We start from the raw sequence: 9,751 nt of genomic DNA, 5'->3' as shown, positions 1-9,751 counted from the left end.
AACCCGAATCATACAATACAGTTAGAAATCGATTTTTGACATAACACTGACCTTGGATCAGGGCATATGATTGCATAGCATCATTAGCAGTAAAAGCAAACACTCGACCTTGTTGCTGAGTTTGCACTGGATTCTGAGTGGACTTTTTCGAGCATTCCTTAGAAATATGTCCAGGTTCTTCACAAGTAAAATAAGCGTTCGTTCCTTACAGCATCCAAATCTCACAAAGCCATAGCCATGGAGATCATAACAGCTATGAAGATAGTTGTGCCTTGCATCTATTCATTGTTTGGAACTCGATTAAACTATGCCTATTCGCAGTCATTGAGGTCTTATCCGCACCAAACAATCAACATTAAGGTGATCAATCTTAATATCTCAACTTAGGCACGAACATTCCAGAAATGAGCGCTCATAGACATTCATGCCAAATGTATCTTAAAGATACCATAATAGCATGAGACACACAAGCAGAGTATGCAGTAAAGCATAGTTAGTCCACTCCCTAGGCTCTACTGGGAACGAACTACTCTGATACCAAATTGTAACAACCCAACTCCTGGTATGCTATGGTCATACAAGAAGCAAAGTATTACCAACTTGTTCTTCCTAATTATTAACTATTATTTAATATATGAGCCTGTTCCTTGTTAGAACGTTGCCAATTTTACGAGTAACTTTTTTTTATTTAACTTATCATTGCGAGCGATGAAGTAATATAAATAAGCATGCATAGACTGAAATAATAAGGAAGCAAAAAGAAACATAGAACATAGCTGATAATATACATCATGAACACTATAACAAAACATGTAGCGTTTACAAAAGATTAAGTTAGTTTACATCCTCATTAAACTGGCACCCAGGCTAGCCTAACCAATCTATAGCTCCTAGCTCTCAGGTGTACTAACACAAGTGAGAGACTAACCAAAAGTCAATATCAGACTAGAGTGTCATTAAAAGAATGCCCCTACCACTGTCAGTCTATATCTACACGTGGCCGTTTGGTAAATCATCATGTGGCTCATCCATCTCCTGTTCCTCCTCTATATCCATCTCTGGATCCTCCTCCTCCTCCTCGTTAGCAACTATAACTATACTCTCGAAACCACCAGAAGTACTATTGTCACTATGTACAAAGCCATTCGCAAGCACAGGTCTGTTCATGTATATAGGAGCTACCCCATCATTCGGTAGTGCCGGCTCATCATTCTGTGGAAAGTCAAGAATCGGCTCAGAGGGAAAGTCTAACTCTGGTAGGCTCCTCGGGAATGATAGGCTCAGGTGCCGCCTCATTCAAGGGTTGAGCTGGTATATGGTGTCTGTGATCATTGGAAAAAAGGATGTCGAGGTGCGTCAGGGTGTAACCAGGATAAGGGAAAGTCGTAAGGAGCGTCAGGGTCTAACAACGGGATAGACAGAGGATGTTGAAAAGCTCAATTTTGTAACCGTATCATTTGATACAAGGCTCCAATCCCATAATGATGTAACTGTGGTGTATTGAATCCTCGAAAATGTAAGGGTCCTCGAACTCATAGAATATCACGCCCGTTTTCATCTGGATGGGAAGAGGTAGAGAAGGGGGTAAGAATTTAGGAGTTCTTAGTAGAGTCAGGCTAATTATTCATGTTAATCGGCTCCGTCGTGTTTATCAAATAACTAAGTACTTTAGAAAAAACAAAGGAAGATAGAAAAGTAGATAACAGAAAAGTAGAGAAAATAGAAAACAGTGAAAATAGAAGAAAGCATAGGAATAGCATACAAGCAGACAAACATAGGAAGTAAAGCCCACATATACAAGAAATGCAACAGAGAATGATGTGCAGACAAGAATGATACATGTCTAGCACTAGTACAGGCCATGAGCTCATGTGTCGGTTAGCTGCCAGCAATCCCAACATTTATTTGATCACGAGTCCACGATTTCCCGGATACGATTTTCTGTTCCAAATAAAATGCGCATATAATAATAGCAACTCTACTGAGACAGACTCTGCTTTCTACTCGCAGAAAAATATATATACTCTGCTCTGGGGAACGAAAAATGCCTGTGGGTAACTTAGTTTTCCTACAGAAGCTCTGGGTTGCCTCAAGCAACAAACATACACACAAATATCTCTGAAGCATATGACCTTTCAATAGGCCCTCTATTTGTTCTTTATTCTCTTTATCATATTACTCTTTTCTCTTTATCTCTTTACTCTTCTCTGGTTACTTTTCTCTGTATCTCTTTACTCTGCTCTGATTTCTCTGTTTAACGTATGTATTTAAAGCTTATGTAAGTTTCGGTATGAATAGTTAGCCTGTCCGAAGTATAGGTTCATTAAGTCTATAGTGAAACATATTAACCTTTCATGTTATGCCTAACCCTAGGTACAACTCAAGTACTAACTATGTTGCTCCTAGTTCGTTTAGTAATCTCTGTTTGTTTCTATCATTAAAACTTTACCGACTTTTTCCTTGATTTTTATCTTTTCTTCAACTTTTTATCTTTCCTTTGTCTTTGCCCCACCAATATGTTGTTACCACTCCCTAAGTGTTTTATGAAGGTAATTATGAGATTTTGCACTTAAAATTGTCTTTCTAAAATTTTTATGAAAAATTGCCTTTTCCTCATTATTTCATTATTTTTATTAACATATTATTTTTAGTTAAATATTATTATTTAATATTTTATTTTTATTTATTATTTTATCTTTAAATGTTTTTAAATTACTTCATTTTTAACTTTTACTTTATAAATATACTTTTTACCACCCGTAATTTTTAATATTTTTACTTTAACCACCCTAACTTTTGAAAATTACAAATTAACGCCCCAAACACCAAAATAATTACTTCCTTGCCCTTCTTAAGATCTAAAGCCTATTCCTCGTTGTTCTTCATCAAACTCAAAGTGTTCTTCGTGTTCTTCATAAATTCTTCAAATTCTTTTTCTATTTTTCACCCGTTTTTCAATCTTTTCAGTAACTGATTTTTACCAAAATTCAAAATAAAATTGCAGCTACCAAAGTCCCACATTTTCCACTTGATATCAACACAAATTCAACCCCAATTTAAGGGTTATGGCTTAGTTTTCCAGCTGCACTCAAGAACACAAATTCATAGCTTGAATTTTATCAAAATTTCAACAAGGAGTATTAAAATAATATTAAAATATGTCTGGTGTATAACTACTAAAACCTGATGTATCGGAATACTCGTAAAAATATCTCTAAAAATTATTTTCTGAGCTTCTAGCATAAATGACACTATTAACATATTTAATATGAGAATAGAGCATGTATGATGAGGCATTAGCATTGCTAAAGTCATCAGAGAGTATTGGTGCTAAGCTGCACCAGTAAACTGTGAACCCGGTTAAATCGATCTCCTATTTTTAACCAAAATAGACTAGGTAATATTATAATATCATTCAAGTAGCTTCTAGTACTAATATAATGATAATATTAACTATTATCTTTATTCTATCTTAAATCAAGTCTGGTTCGTCAAACTGAGACTATTTACGGAAACCAGAATCAAAACTCCTAACCGATACAGTTCAAAAACTAGGTTCTTCGTGATTACGTTGTCGAGCTTGCCTCAAAAGAGGTCTTGGCTTAAAGATGACATAATGACAATGAGGATTAAGGTGCTTGACGATACAGCAGAGGTGTTCCCTTTACTAATCTTCCGGAGAAATCTGTGTCTTCAGAAAAGATCTCGCGTACTTGAAAACTAAGTTGTTACAGGCTTAGGCCAAACTTGGGCCCGGTTTAACCGCTTAGTATTTTTAGTCTGTTTGGCCCAACTTTGGGCCAATTTAAAATTAGCACCCAAATTTAAATTCTAAATATTTCTTAAGCTTTTCTATAGTTTTTATTACTCTTACACAGTACCGGACAGACTTAAGTCAGTACTGCCACCTTATTTATCGGTACCCATTTTACGTAATTTTCCACAGAAAATTACATTTTTTCACTCGAAAAATTCACTGAATTCAAATCTCACCTTCAAATTTTTAAATCAAGACTTATAAATTTTCGAACTTATCTCGAGAAATAAATTTATTATTTTATTTTAATTAAACGATAACTAACTTCTGGTTCTTACATCCTCCCCACCAAATTAGAAATTTTGTCCCCAAAATTTAAGAATTACATGAGAATAACTCAGGATAATCCTTCCGCATCTCTGACTCTAACTCCTAAGTGTGCTCTTCCATTCCAGCTCTCTTCCAGGCTACCTTCACCAACGGAACTTCCTTTCCACACAACTTTTTCACATTAGTGTCATCAATCCTCACCTGGTGTGACTTGAAAAGTTAAATTCTTCTTCAGTTCGACCGACTCGGGGTCTATCACATGCATCCGGTGTGTACGGAGTTGTGACACATGGAATATGACATGTAGGTTAGATAGACGTGGTGACAAAGCTACTTGGTAAGCCACTGACCCGACTCGCCTTAACACTTCAAAAGGCCCTATGTATCTTGGGTTCAGCTTTATCGTCTTAATTGTTCTACCGACCCCAATTGTTAGAGTAACCTTCAGAAATACATGTTACCTTCTTCAAATTCTAATGGTTTCCTCCTCTGATCCGCATAACTCTTCTGTCATCTTTGTGCAGTTAAGATCCTAGCTCGAATTTGCTTGATCTTCTTAGTGGTCTCTGCTATTAAATCCGGTCCCAACACACTTGCTTTACCAACTTCATACCAACACAGTGGAAACTGGCACTTTCATCCATATAAAGCCTCATATGGAGCCATACTAATGCTCATATGAAAGCTGTTGTTGTACGTAAACTCCACCAAGGGCATGTAATGGTTCCAACTTCATGTTGATCCAACACACACGCCCTTAGCATATCTTACAATGTCTAAATAGTTCTTTCTGATTGTCTGTCAATTTGTGGATGATTGGTGAGCGTGTACGTAAAACCCACACTATTTCATACAACAGCAGCAGTACCAGCAAGTGCAATGGATCATCCAAGTAATACCTGAGCAAGTCAGGATCAATCCCACGAGGATTGTGGCTTGAAGCAAGCTTATAGTTATCTTGCAGGTCTTAGTCAGGCAGAATCAGAAGAAGTTTGAAGTTAGCTATTAGGAATTATATGCGGGGAATAGAGTTGAGAGTTGGAGTTGCTTTGTCTTTTTGAAGTAACTTTGGTACTATTGTCTTCTTTGCTTATGAATGATCTTCTTCTATGGCAGGCTGTAAGTGATCAAAGCCATTGCCCGTGGTCATTGATCTCCTCTGCTACAGAATGAACACGACTGTGGTTACTCAATTTGACAAAGGGTGAAGCTCTTGCAAGCTATTCTCTTGGTAATCCTACTCAAAACACCACAGACAAGGTCGAATCTTCCGGATCAGAGAATGCTGCTTCTTTGGATTCTAGCCTATACCACGGAGACCCTAATCTCCCTGGAGATCGGCTGAACTGGTGTCTTGAGAAGTCCCCAATGAAATCGTGGATTAACCGTCTGAGAGATGTATAACCATAGATGTTGGCTCGTGCTTTTCTTCCAGGTACTCACACGAATCCAAGTAGACGCGGGTGTTTGTCAAGCATGTTCATCTTAATGTGATGAACATAGCCAATTAGTTAGATCATCCTGTTCACCATGATGAAGATCGGGATATACATCTTAGAGATAGATCAAACACTGATCAAAGAAGAAACAATAGTACTTTTATTGATTCATAGGACTCAGCATGGCTCCTCCCCTCAACCTAGGAGGTTTAGAAACTCATACTCAAGTAAAAACAATGGAAAAAACGAAAATATGGCAGACCTCCTTCTAGTGGGAGATGAAAAAGGTTGAAGAAGATGATTGATGGTGTGAATTACATGAATCTGATCCCTTAAATACTAAACAAATGACTAGTAAGGGTAAAATAGTCTATTCAGTGCTAAAATCCACTTTTGGGGCCCACTTGGTGAATGTTTGGGCTGAGCTTTGATGATATCCATGTGCTATGAGGCTCTTTGGGTGTAGAATGCCAGCTAGGGGGTCCTCTCTGGGCCTTTGGACGCTGGGCTCTGCTCTTTGGGTGCTAGACGCCTGGAAATGGGCAGGAAGCTACCGTTGGACGCCAGTTTTGAACCTTCTAATCCAAAGCAAAGTATGCACTATTATATATTTGGACTTCTGTAACTCCAGAAAAGTCTTTCTGAATGCAGGCAGGTCAGATTTGGACAACATTTGGAGTGCTTTCTCTGTCTCTGAATCAGACTTTTGCTCCAGCTCCTCAATTTCAACCAGAAATTAACTGAAATTGTCCAAAAATACAAAAACTCATAGTAGAATCCAAAAATGGGAATTTAACACTAAAACCTATGAAAACTTAATAAAACTAAATAAAAACTACTAAAAATCATATGAAAGTGATATCAAAAAGCGTATAAAATATCTGCTCATCAATGATACGCCGTGCAGAGACATAGTCTCGTACTGAAAGATCTTTGAAAAACTCCACAAAATCTTGATGCAAATTGGGAATCTTGGCCCGACAGTATCGTCTTTGGCACACCGTGCAACCTCACTATCTCCTTAATGTACAACCGTGTTAACTCTTCCAGTGAATAGTTCACTCGGATAGGCAAAAAAGGAGCGGACATGGTTAAGCGATCCACGATCACCCAAACCATATCAAATCTTGGCCTTGGCAAACCCATTACAAAGTCCATTGCAAATCCTTCCCACTTCCATTGAGGAATCTACAAGGGCTGTAGCATTTTCAACGGTCTCTGGTGCTCTATCTTCATCTTCTGACACATCAGACCCTTAGACACAAGTGAAGCTACATCACCTTTCATTCTAGGCCACCAAAGTAAGCCTAACTCTCAAAGTAAGCCTCTAAAACAACAAGTTAAATATACAAAAGAGAGAAAATCTACATCAATATAACCAAAAGACCAAAAGATAGAAGAGATCATCCGCCTTGTCACCGTCCCGCAAACTCATTGAGATGGGTTACGACCTGTATCTAAAAAATAACAACAACATATGGTATGAGAACTGGAGGTTCTCAGTATGGTAACAGTGCCCAATAGATAAGATATAAGGTTCTGGGATACCAAAGGAAATCCTAGAACTTCACATCGATCTAATTATTCAAGCTTAAAGAAATAAATAACTTAAACCAATAAAAGGGTATTCTAACTTAAAGGGATTCTGATCTAACAGAAACATCGCTGTCCCACAGCCTTCACCAAGCAAGTAAGCATGTTATATATTTAGGCAAAGCAAGCGAACAGCTCGAAATAGCTCGGGCCAAACGGGTTGAAAAAGTTGTACTTAGAATAAGTGCAAAAGTAACTTAACTAAATATGCCCTTGAGGTGTAAATACGATTTAACAACTCGACCCACACAAGTAACAAATAAATCATATAAAATTCCAAGCCTACGAGCTTATCTCTACAAGTTCCGAAAATAAACGACTTGTATTAAAAATAAGTCGTATAAAATGGAACAAACTTCACACAAACAAGTTGTCCAAAGAAAACTTGTTCTGGCATCCACAACAACATAAGGACAGCTCGGTTTAAACGAGTTATGCCAGTCAACCATATTTTTAACGAACTCGTGTCAAGCACAAGTCATGTCAACCTGAAAGTAAAGCTTTAAAAGTGATTTGTATCAAAACAAATCATTAAAGCGAAGCATTAAAAAGTGATTTGTATCAAAATGAATCACTTAAGCAAAATTGAAACAACTCGATAATAAGGATAACACCGTTGTAAAATGAGCTATATCATAAACAAGGATAACACCGTTGTAAAAACTAGAAAGGGGAGGGAATAAGCATATAATCCCTTCACCTAAAGTGACAATTTATGCTCGACAAAGTGCGAAAATCACGAGCCGACCTTTTTAATGGTCGCTCGGATAAAGCGGTGAGGTTCAAATTGGTGTCCAATAGTCATAATATAGCTTGATGATTTAAAACAACTCAAACTTATAAGTTGAACGAAATCGAGTAAAAAATAACCATATGATCTAAGCAATTTGTATTAAAACAAATCGCACAAAACAACTTGATATATAACGAGTTGTGCTTCAAAAAAGTGACGTGTATAAAAAACAAGTCATCTATAAAAAGCTTAGAATGAGCAACTTGAATGATGAGCGGATAATTTATACGCTTTTTGGCATTGTTTTTAGGTAGTTTTTAGTATGATTTAGTCACTTTTTAGTATATTTTTATTAGTTTTTATGCAAAAATCATATTTCTGGACTTTACTATGAGTTTGTGTATTTTTCTGTGATTTCAGGTATTTTCTGGTTGAAATTAAGGGACCTAAGCAAAAATCTGATTCAGAGGCTGAAAAAGGACTGCTGATGCTGTTGGATTCTGACCTCCCTGCACTCAAAATGAAATATTTGGAGCTACAGAAACCCAAATGGCACGCTCTCAATTGCGTTGGAAAGTAGACATCCAGGACTTTACAGCAATATATAATAGTCCATACTTTGCTCTAGTTTTGACGACGCAAATTGGCGTTCAAACACCAATTCCCTACCCTATTCCGGCGTTAAATGCCAGAAACAAGTTACAAGCTAGAGTTAAACGCCCAAAACAGGCTGCAAACTGGTGTTTAACTCCAAGAGAAGTCTCTACATATGAAAGCTTCAATGCTTAGCCCAATCACACACCAAGTGGGCTCGGAAGTGGATTTCTGCATCATTTACTTATTTCTGTAAACCCTAATAACTAGTCTAGTATAAATAGGACCTTTACTATTGTATTGGACATGCTGGGATCTTTGATCAGTTTTATGCTATCTTAGACATTGGTGGCTGGCCTCACAGCTATGCCTGGACCATCATCACTTATGTATTTTCAACAGTGGAGTTTCTACACACCATAGATTAAGGTGTGGAGCTCTGCTGTTCCTCGAGTATTAATGCAATTACTACTGTTTTTTATTCAATTCATGCTTATTCTTGTTCTAAGATATCCATTCGCACACAAGAACATGATGAATGCGATGATTATGTGATGCTCATCATCATTCTCAACCTATGAAAGCGTGCCTGACAAACACTCCCGTTCTACATGCAAACGAGCTTGAATGCATATCTCTTAGCCTTCTGGTTCACGATCAGAGTCTTCGTGGTATAAGCTAGAAATAATTAGAAGCATTCTTGAGATCCGAAAAGTCTAAACCTTGTCTGTGGTATTCCGAGTAGGATCTGGGATGGGATGACTGTGACGAGCTTCAAACTCGTAAGTGTTGGGCGTGGTGACAGACGCAAAAGGATCAATGGATCCTATTCCAATATGAGTGAGAACCGACAGATGATTAGCCGTGCGGTGATAGCGCATTTGGACCATTTTCACTGAGAGGACGGACGGTAGCCATTGACAACGGTGATCCCCCAACATATAGCTTGCCATAGAAAGGAGTATGAAGGATTGGATGAAGGCAGTAGGAAAGCAGAGATTCAAAAGGAATAACGCATCTCCATACGCTTATCTGAAATTCCCACCAATGGATTGCATAAGTATCTCTATCTTTATTTTATGTTTTATTTATCTTTTAATTATCAAAACTCTATAACCATTTGAATCCGCCTGACTGAGATTTACAAGATGACCATAGCTTGCTTCAAGCCGACAATCTCCGTGGGATCGACCCTTACTCACATAAGGTTTATTACTTGGACGACCTAGTGCACTTGCTGGTTAGTTGTGCGAAGTTGTGAAAAAGAGTTGAGATTACAATTGTGCGTACCAAGTTGTTGCCGCC

The sequence above is a fragment of the Arachis hypogaea genome, chromosome 1 (genome assembly GCF_003086295.3).
Source record: "Arachis hypogaea cultivar Tifrunner chromosome 1, arahy.Tifrunner.gnm2.J5K5, whole genome shotgun sequence".
NCBI classification, from domain to species: Eukaryota; Viridiplantae; Streptophyta; class Magnoliopsida; order Fabales; family Fabaceae; genus Arachis; species Arachis hypogaea.
This window is presented reverse-complemented; position numbering follows the sequence as displayed.